The 15,159-nt window shown below is 44.5% G+C and overlaps 1 long non-coding RNA gene across 1 annotated transcript; it reads right to left on the bottom strand.

Moving 5' to 3' along the window:
* Positions 1 to 11,989: 11,989 nt before the first annotated feature.
* Positions 11,990 to 13,844, bottom strand: LOC111845127 (uncharacterized). The gene is made up of 3 exons (XR_002838555.2): positions 13,682 to 13,844; positions 12,904 to 13,049; positions 11,990 to 12,317 (listed from the first exon to the last, which is right to left on the bottom strand). It is a non-coding gene; the product is annotated as an uncharacterized lncRNA (long non-coding RNA).
* Between the last annotated feature and the right edge of the window lie 1,315 nt (positions 13,845 to 15,159).

The raw sequence follows: 15,159 nt of genomic DNA, 5'->3' as shown, positions 1-15,159 counted from the left end.
TCGATCTCAAGGTGCGGGATATCTGTTAGTACCTAGGGTAGAAAGATCTACGGCAGGCTGCAGAGCTTTCTCCTATAGAGCTCCTCAGCTGTGGAACGGTCTTCCACCGGATGTGCGGGTTTCAGGCTCACTTTCAATGTTCAAGTCTAGACTAAAAACACACCTTTTTAGTTTAGCTTATAGGGACACTAGTTCTAGCTAGCTTCTCACTCCCAGTTAAACCTATAGTGTGAGGTGTAGAGCTGGGTGGGGATCGGTGCCATTGGCTTTGGATAAACTGAATTGACAGTGCTGTCACTCTAGCTTCACAATTGCTTGTGGGATTGGAGTGCTGACATTTCAGGGACTCCCCATGCCTGCATTCCCACCTGCCTCTCCCTCCTACTTATGCTGCCATAGCCATATCTGCCGGAGCATTGCACTTCATATTGCACTCATCTAACTTTTAGCACTGCCTATAGTCTCCCTTACTTTGACTAATTGCATTTATTTCCACCACCTTCTCCTGGGTGGTGCTACCTGGAGCCTTCAATCTATCAAGATGTCCAGCACACCCTGCAACATGTGACGTCGCCACTGCCAATGACGACCGTGCATCCAGCTCGCCGTTCTGCCAGTGTCATCTTCCTTGTACGACCCGCTCCCTGCCTTCTGGCTGCCTGGCGATTGGAGGAAGTGTTGGCACCGGCTTGTCATCTCCCCCCTACTCTGCGTTTGTGTTTCAGACTACACTGTATTTGACTCTCCCTGCCGGCCCCTGGAGGATGGGCTCCCCCTTTGAGTCTGGTCCCTCCCAAGGTTTCTTCCTTCTAGGGAGTTTTTCCTTGCCACTGTCGCCTATGGCTTACTCACTGGGGGCTTTGGGTGGGGATGCTGTAAAGCGCTTTGGGACAATGTAATGTTGTGATAATGCGCTATACAAAAATAAATTTGTTGTTGTTGTAATCACTAGGGCTTTGGATGTCGGGTGAAACGTTTGCCTTTTCAGTACTACACAGACGTTTATTTACACCCACAATTTGGTAAGCGGATTAGTAATATGGCTAAAATATTAATGAGGCATAATGTGACACCCATAAGTTAGCAATCTGTATAAATTTACTGTATCCTTATGTTTATTAAACCTACTGCTGTTTTGGTGAATCATGGAAGTGATATACAATGTCAGTGAAGAAAGGGACAGTTCAACAGCCACAACATCTTTTAATAGAGCAGATAGTTAGTGGTGTGGCGGTACTTTTTGCTGTTTAATGTCCGACACATTTATTAAACATAAGGACACACCAAATAGATAGAGATTACTTTATTTTAGGCATACCACTGGGTTGACACATTAGGCCCCTCATTAATATTTTAGGCATACTACTAATCTGCTTACTAAATTGTGGGAGTAAGTATAGGTCTGTATAGTACTGAAAAGCCAGCATCCAGACAAATGTTTTGCCTGTCAGCTAAAGCCCTGGTGATTATTGTGCATGCAGCACACAGTTGTGAGGAAATCGAGATCTGATACCATGCAGTCCTATGTGGATGGATAGTAGTTGTGCTGGCAACACTGGTGATGATGATTAATATGGTGTCAATTACGGTGGCCTTTGCAGCTTGGCATGGTTTGTTATATAGTCCATCCATCACCGTAACCACTTAATCCCAGGGGGGACCGGAGCTGATCCTGGGAACAATGGGCGCAGGCAGGAACCAACCCTGGGCAGTTTCCAACACATCACAGGGGGCACACACTCACACTATTACGGGGCCAACTTAGATTTGCCAATCAACCTATTGCACACACTTTTGGACTGGGGAGGCAAGAACCGGAGCCCCTAGTGGAAATCCACTCAAATAGCATGCAAACTCCACATAGAAGGTCCTATGTATGTCCTGGGGAGGGAACTAAGCACTGCGCCACTGTGCTGCCCCTGTTACATAGTCTTCTTTGTTTTATTACCTGGTGAAAAACATTCTTCAGTTTAGCTAAAACCATTGAACTACAGTACCAGTCAAAAGCTTGGACACGCCAAGCTGCCTACAAAGGTGTGACAGTGTCACATCACATGACCTGGTCACCTGACCTAAACACAGTAGAAATGGTTCTGGAGGAGTTTGACCAGAGAGTGAAGGAAAAGCCCCCAATAAGTGTTCAGCATATATGTGGGACCTCCTTCAGGACAGCTGGAAAAGCATCCCAGGAGGCCACCTCATGGAACTGGAGTAGGGGAGACTGTAGGGTCAGCCAGTCCCTGGAGCAATTGGGGTTAAGGGCCTTGCTCAAGGGCCCAATGGCGGGATCACTCTGCCAACCCAGGGATTTGAACCCACAGGGTCCCAACCCAAATAGCTTTTTTGGTCAGTACCTAATCGATATATGTTATTTTATAGTTTTGATGCTTTATTATTATTATAAAATATAGAGAATAGTACAAATACACCGTTCTATGGGTAATCATTAACAGTTTTGCTAATAACAATAATAATAAAAATTATAATAATAAGAATAATAATAATAAATATTAATAAAAATAATTACAATAATAATTTTAATTTCATAATAGCATCCTACTAGAGGCTACTAGTTCTTTATTCATAATTTCTCTGAATGTTTTAAGTAGGCTTTTTAAATATTCAATAAAGTAAACAAATTCTGAAATAAAAGTTAAAACATCAAAATTATTTTAAAATGTCTTTCATTATTGTTTGCAGGGTGACGTAATTTAAAAGGATTTATAATTAGTCAAAAATTAAATCTGCAAATCAAATACCTGGCAAGCTTGGATATGTAACACAATTAGATGATTATATCTGGCATCATCCATCCATCCATCCATCCATCCACCCATCCTTCCATACCACCTTACGCAGTACAAGCCCACAGTGAGCCTAGAGTTTATCTACCTCTGTTTTACTGCAGCAATTTGGGTTAAATATCTTCCTCAAGAGTACAACAGCTAGGACTCTGTCTGGGTTTTATATTTCAGATTAACAAACTTTTTGGCCAATTGCTACCTCTACACATCACCAACTCCTCATTTCTGGACTGTCTGCTTCAAAAGAAGCTCACAAGAGGTTTCTGAAGAAGTTTAGCAGTAGTGATATTTCAGTTAAATACTTCCTCTCTCTACACCATCTTGTGAGTGATGTGGGAGGGGGTGTTTGTGCCCCAACCCCAGCAGAGGAAGAGGGGGGGGTATCATACCCCTTATCTTCAGTGTATCGGAGGGGGGTCTGAGAGACCCACAGCAAGTCAAGGTGGAATTACTTTCTAAATGCAATACTGTGCAAAAGTCTTGGGGTGTCAGAGAAAATGTATTAAGCTATTTAAAATTAATAAAGTTTATAATATATGCAGATGAGCAGTAACACCCCAAGATCAAAGATTTATTTATATTCCATAAAAAGTCAGTGATGTTTTGTTGGACAGCTAGAACAGGGGTTCACAAAATGTGGATCGAATGACACTGGTGGGCCGTTTGTGAGATGATTTCTATTATAAAAACACAAGGGGGTCAGAAAAATGTACAGAGACCCCCTGTCCCCCCTCAGAGGCACCTCAGTCATTTGATTGACTTAAAGAGAAGTTCAGAAACGGCTAAGTTAACCCACTTCGACAGACATAATATCATAGTTATAAACAGAGATGAAGATAATTTAAACATAACAGCTTAACGTTCACACATTACTGCATGTGTGTTTCTCAGTCTATTTACCAAACACGCACAAACACATACGCTCAGTTGAAATTAGGGCATTTTCAGTCTGTTGGTGCCTGAAAAGGTGTGGAGGTTTCTATGAGGAGAGTTAAACAGTGTAACATGGAACCTTTGTATAATGAAAGTGAGAATATCTGAAAGTGTAAGCAAGGCGTTTGGTAACAGAATACCACTCAGCGCACTGTATTACAACCAGGACGGTAGATTATAAAAGCAAACAGCAGTGGGGATCTCTGGAGACTCTGCATAGAGAGAGCGAAAGGTCACCGGTGCAGCTACTGGGCTGCATGCCCGTTCATTCATCAGGGCTGCTTTGAATTGTCCCCATAGTTTCCTGTAGTTACAGCCAGGTTTGTAACTGAGGTCTATTAGGTAGATGCTGGATAATTAATAATCCAAAACGAAGGCTATGTGCTCTTGACTGCTGATCGATATCAGGGGAGAACAATGCGAGCCATCCATCTCTCAGCATTCCTGGTGGTGGCCATCGGACAGGAGGGCCCGCCGCTCTTTGATGGCTGATGGATGAGTGTCCAGCACCGACAGCCGCCTTCGGATTCCCCGTCACCTCCACGGCTCTGGCATAGCAACAGCAGCGCCCTCCTCTCTTCCTCCCTTTACATTTGCTGATCTCGCATCTCTATTTCCCGAACAACAAGGATTAGCAGCAAGGTTTCCCCGTCCCCTGTGTGGAATGTGCGGCGCAGAAAAAGCTGAATGTTTGGGTTGTCAAGAAGTTGTGTTTCACCTGGGACTCAAACCAAACCTCTGCTTTTCTTGGTTCAGGTTCTATTTTCACGGTCTCTGTAGTGGCAACTTAAACACAGTTGACTTGTCAAGGTAAATTACGTGGCGGGAAGAGGCTGTAACTCTTACGTCTTTTTCAGGGGGACCAGCCGGCCTCTCCAGGTCTTCAAATGCCAGAAATGGTGTTGGACCATCACAATTCTTCAGCCATTTGCATATAGGCCATTACTAGACAGCACATCAATTATAAACTTGGCAATGTCCGTATCTAAATCTCTTTCCAAGACTGGTGCCCAGTGGACATTAGATGATGTAAAATGGCTTTTACAGCTTTTAAAGCACTGGGGGTTTCGAATGCTGGTTCACCCTTCATTTTGCACACGTTTTATGTACTAATATGTACTAGAGCCATGCATTTTTAATAGATAACATGCCCAAAGGATATTTACTGACAGCTTCAAATTTGCTATGAGGATACTGCGAGGTGAAAGGGACCACAGTGTGAAAGGAATGGACCTGATACAGAACAGCTCACTGTCACAGTGTGAAAGGAATGGACCTGATACAGAACAGCTCACGGTCACAGTGTGAGAAGTTATGGGCCCGATACAGCACAGCTCACTGTCACAGTGTGAGAGGAATGGGCCTGATACAGCACAGCTCACTGTCACAGTGTGAGAGGAATGGGCCTGATACAGCACAGCTCACTGTCACAGTGTGAAAGGAATGGGCCTGATACAGCACAGCTCACTGTCGCAGTGTGAAAGGAATGGGCCTGATACAGCACAGCTCACAGTCAGAGTGTGAAAGGAATGGGCCTGATACAGCACAGCTCACTGTCACAATGTGAATGGAATGGACCTGATACAGCACAGCTCACTATCACAGTGTGAAAGGAATGGGCCTGATACAGCACAGCTCACTGTCACAGTGTGAAAGGAATGGGCCTGATACAGCACAGCTCACTGTCACAGTGTGAAAGGAATGGGCCTGATACAGCACAGCTCACAGTCACTTTGTAAAAGGAATGGGTTTAATACAGCTCAGCTCACAGTCAGAGTGTAAAAAGAATGGGCTTGATACAGCACAGCTCACTGTCACAATGTGAATGGAATGGACCTGATACAGCACAGCTCACTATCACAGTGTGAAAGGAATGGGCCTGATACAGCACAGCTCACAGTCACTTTGTAAAAGGAATGGGCTTAATACAGCTCAGCTCACAGTCAGAGTGTAAAAAGAATGGGCTTGATACAGCACAGCTCACTGTCACAATGTGAAAGGAATGGACCTGATACAGCAGAGCTCACAGTCACAGTATGAAAGCAATTGCCATGATACAGCGCAGCTCACAGTCATGGTGTGCTGCCAAGGACCAGAGTAGCCCAGTACCTGTTTTCAAAATGCGCTATAAAATGCCATCTTTTCTAGCCTCTCTGGGACTGTCTCCTGGCAAGAATTCACCATGTTTTGGGCCTGTGCCCCTTTTGCTCAGATTTGCTCTATTCTTAGTCTTTGGTCAGGTCCAAGATACACAGAAGAGGGAGGGCACCTTACCACACAGCTTTTCCTTTGAGACCACCCGACCACCCCCGACAATGTATGCACACCTGGGGCACACGTCCCACAATGCAATGTTCTGCTTATTTGTCACCTGCCCAGTGTGCAGAGAGCAAACAGTCCCTTAGCTCCATTACTGCATTGTCACAACTGTTTCTCCCACTTGGAATCCTTGGTACCTTGAATTCCTCCTCTGCTCCTTGTTTGCTCTTCTCCTTGCCTCAGTAGTGCAATTACACAACAAGACCTTTACAATGACATAGCAACTACATCTGAGGATGCTTAGGCTTGGTGTATGGTGGACATTGAAGGACTTTGGTTTCATCCACCCAGGGCTCACCCTGTGGAATCAGTGGTTCTGAACTTTGGCTTTTACAAACTCCTAGGCTTACTGCAGGTTTAAGATGTTCTATATTTACATCCGTGCTTGAAATCTTAAGTTATGCCACTTATGCCATGTTTCCAGGAGTTGCGTAACATGGTTCAGCTTCACCAGCTTCATGTTGTCCTTTTTACACTTATTTTTCCCATTTTCTTATTTTCAGTTTGAAATACATATTGAATAGAGGGATGGGACACACTCTAGGCTTGCAGTGACCCTGCACTAAATCAGTAGTCATGCAGTCATTGTAATTTGATTGTCTAGTCCAGTGTTTCCCATCCACGTTTTTGTTCCCTCCCAGCTCTCAGCCAATCAGGATCAATGAATACCTGGTACAGGTGCGCTGGGAGCTGAGAGGAAGCAAAAACGTGGAGGACTGGGTTGGGAAACACTGGTCTAGTCTGTCCATCCATCCATCCATCCATCCATCATGGACTTAATTCCATCTAATACCAGTACAGTATAAATGATCTTTATTGTGGAAGCAAAATTCAATGAGCTCTGATTTACTGAGGACTAAGAGATATTTTTGTACTAATACCATAATATTCCATGTTATATAAACCATTAAACACTACACATTTTATAATATCAGTATATTTTGTGTGTCAGTACAGGTACCATATTCTGTTTCATTTATCAAAATTACAAAAGGTATTTCATATTAAACCTTAAATCTCACTAGTTTTGGGAACATACAGTTGCCGTCCAATGAAAACCATGTATGACCACTTATTAACATCTCTGACTATAGACTATACACGCACTCTTCTGTCTATTGGTAGCGTTTGTTTTATGAAGTCCTCTGTTTAACTAGTATTTATGTATGTACTATTAATTGTGAATATAAAGCCAGAATAATTTGTATCTTTTTACTACTGACCTACTTCCCTCACTGATAATAATCCTCGGAAAGTCAATTTAAAACTATTAAACCATTCAGTGACGGCTGTGTAAAGGTATTTTCTATTTGTGGTGCTAAGAGAGTCTCATTCCATTGCTTACGGTGTATTTTGTAAAGTAGTTTCTGAGAAAATGTGTTTCTTTACGCTCCTGAAATAATGGATTTTTGGAGATACGTGTTTTTCATCGGACAGTGAATATATTATTCATTCCTGAAAAAGTTTCAGGTAAATGGAAGAACGACTTAAACACCTACCTTAAATTCCTTGGGCCATTGTGATTATTTTACCATTCAGTTGTATGGAAAGTGTATTTGCTTGGTCTATATTAACTATAACACAGTCTTATCTCTGTACCCACAGGTGGGAGCATTGTGTTATCAGTCCTAAAGATGCTCAGAGGCGATAACAGGGGAAAAAAAACAACAGTGGAGATCACTGATCCACAGTCAGATCTGTCTGTGAGATCCATGTAGAGATCTGATTATCCTCTCACAGCTGCATCTGCTCCATCTGCACCTATGATCAGTGACCACACAAGAACATGGATGTTGGGAAGCTGGTTTCAAGCATACTTTTAAGGGTGACAGCAATTTGCACGGACCAATTAATCCATTCATAGATCCACAATGCAGTGATGTGCACTATGCATTACAAATATCCAGCTTTCATGATACTCTTCAAATTAGAAGACTCAGACATTTGTACACATGCCTGTTTTTTCTTCAAGCAAAAACAACTTTAAGACCACAAAGCCTTGGTATGTACTGAATTAATTAAGTAAATAATTTAAAACTACTGAAAATAAGTATTGCATAAACAAAACAATGCAGTATTTGAAAACGCTTATTGTACAGTTCCTATAATCTGGAGTCCAAGCTAAATGTAGATCAGGATTTAACGTAGAAGAATCTAGAATGATCTGCTAAGGGGGGGAATGGTGGGAACCAAATGGCATGGCTTTAAAACCCTTTTTTTCAGTATTTGTCTTAGGGTTTGTCCTTCAGAAAGAATGTGAGACGTTTAATTACTGTACCACAAACGGCCCCATGGGAAGGTTCTCTTAATTTTTGTTCTGCCCTGGCTCCCACTCAAGCTGGACTGGGGGGTCTGCATGAAGGGGTATTGCGGGGGCTGGAGTGTGGGTCCTGCCAGGGGTTACGGGGGCTCGTGGATTCTCAAGGACCCGCTGATGGAATGCTACGCATGCTGTGTCCCCCCCCACCCCTGCAGGAGGCAGCTTGGGCCTTATCAGTGGGCACTATGCAGCTAACAAGCACCAGGCCCTTAATTAATGCCACAACCCCCCCCTGCCCGCCGCCACCACAGACTCCGACTCATTCATCATAAGCTGGGCAGGACAGTGGGGAATTGGGAAGGGAAAACTCAGCGCTCTTGCTAAAAACATAATGCCCTGATAACTTTTATCAATCAATCTCAGGACAGCCCTTTGCTCCTGTCAATAAGATCCATGTTCCCTTCCTGCAGTTCAAAGGGCCTTCATCTTATCTTCCAGGCTATAATGAAGAGCCAACATAATGCTGGATATTAACAGAGCAGAGTATGGATTTGAGACGTATTGTTATTCATCTCATTCTGGGAAGACGGTTTCACCAGCCCGGAACTTGCCAGACTGACTGTCGTAAGCATGGTTCAAAACAAAGGCAGGCAACCCTGTGCTGTTTTATTGTAGATTCCGCTGGGATCATAAGGCACATGCTTGACTAGAGCAAACTTCCTGTTTTGGCTTGCTCAGATTTATGAGGCAGTGGCTGCCATTACTGCGGGATGCCTGTGCACATCTGTGCCAGGGAACATTTTCCTTTGCCATCACTAATTGAGACAAGGTTTTACATTTCTGGCTGATTCTACTGATCTCGGGCCACATTAGACAAGGAGTGCATCAAATCCAAAGGCACCCATGGAAAATAAGGGCAAAGATCTCAGTTTGTACAAGGAATCCCGAAATAACAAAGCGCAGCCAAGAGGAACGACTGAGGCTTTTTACTTGCCGCTCCTGTCACACACGCTTGGCGTTATACGAGCACACTGGTTTTGTGTGCTATGGGCGCGACCACATATGGCAAAAAACACACCACAGACCAAGGAAGATAAATAAGCACTTTACACAAACACATTAAAAATGAACAAAATTGCCCGAGAATGAAAAGTCCCAGTACCACACCAGTCACGCCCTGAATTAGCCTGAATATGCTGCCCCAACAAACCTTCATAGCTTCTCGTTTATTTGCCTGGCAGAGACCTGCGTGGAGTACGATGCTTTGCCATCACCTGTTTATAACTTTATATATTTAGTGAAACAAAACTTTTAGAAGTACAATATAACCTCCTTAACTGTGTGCCTTTTGATGTACCCAAACTGGAGATACTGGTAAATCAAAACGGAATATCAGTACTCCTCTGATAGTCTTGGTGTGGGGGGGGGGAGGTTTACAGACAAAGGCGTGCTACCCCACCCCAGCCAAATGTGAGAGAGCTGAGTTGTGGGAATTATAAAATGCATCCGTGTCTCACCGGGAACTGTCTGTTCTAGCTACATTGACCTCCTGCCGAAGAGAGCCGTCACAAAGCGAGACATCAATGGCCTGAAAAGTGATACAGGGAAACAGGAAATTATCCTGTCGCATGGAAGCAGGACTGAATGGCTGTTTTCAACAGAGTCGGCTCATAGCGTAAAGGAAGTGAAGCACTCTGCCATTGAAGCGGCGACAATGGAAAACTGTAAACTTCTGCTAAGGAGAAAAGGAGCATCAACCAGTGGAAATAAAGACATTGTATGGCAGGATATTGTCTCTGAAAACACAATTTTGTGGCATGGCGCCAGGATGCGTCAGGTAACAGGTGGTTTGTGGAGAAGTGGTGGAATTTCTCGGGGATAAGGCTACGTGTTTTTCATGGCGAGCGTGTACTGGGGCGGTCCCGGCTTAATCCATTCCGTTCCTTAACAAAGGCGCTGTCAGAAGAGCGTGATGTTTTAATGGCCTCGGCTGAAACGGAGCGTTCGAGGTCTCCGGGAGGAGTCCCACAGCACCTAGAAACTGATCTTTGTGGAAATGAGGGAGGCAGTGTTTTTCTCTTTTGGCTTTACCCTGCTTTATTCTTGCATTTGTTGAGGCAGGAAAATTATTTGTATTTATATTTGAATAAAAGTAGAAAAAGGTGTAACAATCCAGTTTTTTAACATATTAAAGTGTTAATATACTGTAAGTGTTCTTCAGTAAACTATTGCTGGATTTATGAAAAACATAAACCAGTATTACATTACAGCTCTCATAATTATTATAATAAACATGTATAACCATAAACATCATTGAAAAGAAAATCATTTTAAACATAACATTCAGTTCCTAATCCTAATAATAAACGCTTTGTGAACCATGCCACCATCCGCCCTGATTGGAGGATGATGAACACACAGAATATAAACAAACAAAAAAACATTACGAATAAAAACAGTTCTCTCTCAAGTATTGTATGCCAAGAACTAAACCTTACTTAACCCTTAACCGAGAGATCTGGTGGAACACAAGATCAGGTTACGTTCTGTGCAACAGGACATTAGGCGACGTGGGCGCTATGCGAACATCAAATGCTCACCTTAACATATACGGTACGTACCTATACAGTATATTGTCATGACTTGAGGGATGAAGAACTCAAGGGCAGGCGCCATAGCAAAACCAAAGGGATTTATTTTGAACTTGAATGAACAGAGCATGGAAACAAAAGCGGGATCAAAATGGGAGGACTGAAAATTAAGAAAGACACACAGGGAAATTTGTCGTCAATGACACCGGACTGGAGAACACAGGACTGGGAAGCATGTCTATATGGGTCTAACGAGGGAACTAATGAGAGGCAGCTGGGAGTGATTAACATGACTTTTAGGAATAAGAAATAAAACATTTACAATGTTTAGCAGACACCCTTAGCCAGAGCGAGTTACATAAGTGCTTAGAAGTCTCATCAGTGAATACATTGGCTAATCCAAGTACTTCCAAACGAGGTAGGTTTTTAGTCATCAAGACAAACAAGTAACAGGCGTGGCTTGTTAGGGTCGCTCTAGGGAGACAGGAGGGTCAGCTGGACATAGCGGGCAGGACGTGACACATAACACTGTACCTGTCCTCCCTATTAAAAGCCAAGATACTTTATATAAAGAGGGAGAATATACATTAAAATCATGAACAATTATAGTAAATTACAGTACAGTAATTTATTAGCTTATCAAAGTTTACAGGCAATAATGAAAAATTACAGTAAATAATAAATGCATGACATACATGTTTCTTATTGCTATAAGGAATTATTGGTATTATTAGTTAGTCTGGCTAAGTTCTGTATCAGTATATGCAGGCAGAGAACAAATACCCACTGTGTTCAGAGTTATATGTAACACCAGCTATTTGACGTTATTATTTTTACTTCCCAAAAACAAATAATAAAAAAAATATCTGTACAAAATAAATACTCATAAAATACTCATCCGTATTCAGATTTGGCTCCACCCCTAACCCAGCATGCCTACAACGCCTTCCGGAAAAGCGGGATTGTCAGGTATGAGGAGGCCCAGTACCATGTGACGGTAAAGTGGAGAGACCCACACCCAGACAGCCCCCCCCCCCCCCCCCCAATGACACCACACAGCACATATGTAAGCACAGGTGGATTTTCAGACACGCCATCAGTCAGAGAGGGGCAGACAGCAGTAACAGCACGGGACAGGTGACGATAGCAGGCAGATTGGGAGCAAATGAGTCCCGGCCACGGCGGAGGCTTTGCAGAGACAGGCCTACTCATGCAACAGGCAGCTTAAAATCCCCCACAATCCCTGTCCGCCACGCACAGCATAATAAGTCATCCACCCGTCTTCCGCTTTGAACATCCACCAGTGAGAGGAGAGCCTCTCCCTTGTCGAGATCCTCCAACATCTGTCCATGGTGCGGCGGCGGCGGAGGGGAATCGCCCCAGTATCGTCCCGGACGCCGTCCAGCATTCCTGCAGGCGGGATCAAAGGCAGCGATGCAACAGCGATGAAAGAGAGCATGTCCTCCGCTCCCAGCTGGGACATCTGGCTGGGGGGGGGGGGACATGAGGCACAGACCGATGTTTGTTTCCATCACCACCACAGAGGTCTGGAAGCTTCTCCTGACACTCGGGAAGGATGTGAATGTGGTCTGTTCCCAGCATTACACTGGGCATTAAAGAGCCCTATTCCCCTTCCTCTCCTATTACCAGGGCTGCTGTCACACCCTCCCTGGGGTGATGCCTTCCGGGTCACCTCCCCGTCCAGCTACCGCATGACAATCGCACACTGGCAGTGACATTAACTATGGCAGGCCCTGTCACTATGTATCATCAGGTGGAGGAGAAGAACCTCAGCTCCTCTGGGGTGGATTTCCATTCCGGAACTGCAGATCCAGAGCAAGTTCCTGATAAATGACATGCAATCCTGTCAGAGTGAGGTAACTGCGGCTGGCGGCAGGTGACTCGGTGCAGTGACACTGACAGTGAGGGCCGACTTAACATAGTGCAGTAAGCGGGACGGTGATGACAGGCAGCATCATATTTGAATTTTACTCACTTTACAGACAGCATGAAGCATTGTAAGTTCCCTCCACGGAGAAAAAGGCATGTTATCAATCTCCTATGCAGGCAAGGCAGGTATTGAAGCCCAAACGTTGCAATTAAAGCATTCTGCTGCTGGGTAGACACAGAGCATCCTTCAACCTGTGACATGGGAAGATTTCGTTCAGACGAAAGCAAGCACCGAGCAAATCAGGCCATGCCAACATGTGCACATTCATTATTCATTATTCAAATATTCATTTGTAATAGTGTATATTGAAACATATTTGCAAGATTTGCATCTGTTAGGATGGTGCAAAAATCCATGCCACAAGACATCCTCGGGAATGAAACAAGCAGTGTTCTCTACCAAAGAGGAAAACAACTGGAATGTGGCAAAAACAGGACGATAGCTTCCGATCTGCTTCACACTTCCATCGGAGAAGGAAAGACCACGCTATGTCCTTAACGATTAGTAATCAGTTAAAAGTGTATCGAGGCTTGTTCCTTAAACTCGCCCCTCATCCAGAACATCCACACCACCTCTGGTTCACAGCACTGTGTTAAAATATTAGCATTTAACAGATGAAGTGAGCTACACCCACAAGAGATCAAACGCATTTCTGCGGATGCCTTGACAAAAATATGGACTGGTGGGCTTGGATCACACAGCGTAAGGTCTGCTTTTATGACTCAATGTGTGGGCCTTTCGGTGGAGGCTCTGTGTTTCGAAATCCGCCTGCACGTCCAGCGGGCCCATGTGTTCGTTACACAAAGCAGAGCGGTGACTTAACAGTTTATCCCGCCACTCGCCGCCGCCGCAGCGGCCGGACAGAAGATGTGTCCCTTTGATCAGGTGCGGCTCCGCGGCCCACGGCCAGGAAAGCCCCGCCCATTCCTCCGCCGGTGACGCATGTTCTGGGGAGATGACATCCATGTATTGATTATTATGTGAGTTAAAACATACAGCAGAGAGATTCAGAGCAAGAATTCAGCCCATTTTTGTTGGGGGGGGGGGGGGGGGGGGCAAACAGGAAGAATGAAGAGCAGAGCCCTTGGAAACTGGCTCCTGAGCTAGGATGTGGTGTGGAGGAAGGACCCTCATGTGCTGGGACCCCGGAATGGGGAGCACAGCCTGCCCCTCGCCCACCTATGGGAATGTTGGGAATACCGCTCTGCCGATCCCGGTGACCACGCGCCGGCCAGTACGCGGGCACGCTGCTCTAAAGAGAGGGACACCGTATAGAGTTTCCTTTAATGGTCCCACCGGTGCATTTGCGGGGGGGGGGGGGGGCTCCTGAAAAACTATACCACAACTCCTTTATATCTACAGATACAAAACTCAGCCTATACTTAAAAACATGGTTTAAGGCGGAAGGACACACCCAGGCTCTGAAATGCATTCAGAGGGAGAAAGAGAGAGAGGATATCATTACTATAAAATAGGAAACTAGGCTTAACATCTCCCAACAACCTGCCATTAAGGAAAAATGAATACTTTATTGTGTTGGTGGTCTGAGTTTAAACCTTCTCATAATGTCTTCCTCATGTATGAAATCCCCCCAGGCTGCCTTTGCTGTACTTACATTAAAAGCTTTGCTCCTCTGTCTGTTTTCCCCGCCCTCTCTCACACTCAACAAGAAACAAAGAAATGAAGCAGAATAAAAGGAGACCACCTCCTAACTGGGTCTGCGCACACCCGGAGACCTCGACGAGAGACACCGGGGCAGATTTAGGGGTTTGGGTCAGCTCTTCCACCCAGCTCGACAGCAAGCCTCCAGCAGCGAGGTCCAGGGCTCAGGATGGTGACCTGACAGAACAGGCTGGCTTTTTCAGCCCTCAGGGGACATTCTGGGCAAGGCTCAGCTTCTCCATGATATTCTCACTGATAGTTAGACTTCATTATTCCCAATTCAGCCCAAATTGCTAAAGTAGCCAACCCCAATACTAGTCACATGCATTGGTGCAGCTACAGATTGGACCCCAAGAAAGCATATCATACTGGGACCCAGACCCAGACCAATCCAATTACGTTCCAAATGTTTTTTAGGGCCCCTGTCAGTCAGGGGCCCCTGGAATCGCCCTAACTTTCCCCTGTTTATGGCGCACCATGGTCATATGACTCTTCAATTGTAAAAATTCTTTTTGCTACTCATACTTTTGTATATATAGGTATCAAAAAATTAGTTTATTAGCTGATCAAAGTTTATGGGCAACTAGATTACAGTTCCAAATTTCATATGAGAATGGATTACCAGAGACTAAAATAAAT

This window comes from Paramormyrops kingsleyae, chromosome 5 (assembly GCF_048594095.1).
Source record: "Paramormyrops kingsleyae isolate MSU_618 chromosome 5, PKINGS_0.4, whole genome shotgun sequence".
NCBI classification, from domain to species: domain Eukaryota; kingdom Metazoa; phylum Chordata; class Actinopteri; order Osteoglossiformes; family Mormyridae; genus Paramormyrops; species Paramormyrops kingsleyae.
Note: the sequence above shows the minus strand (reverse complement) of the source record. Positions and strands in the feature narration are given on the sequence as shown.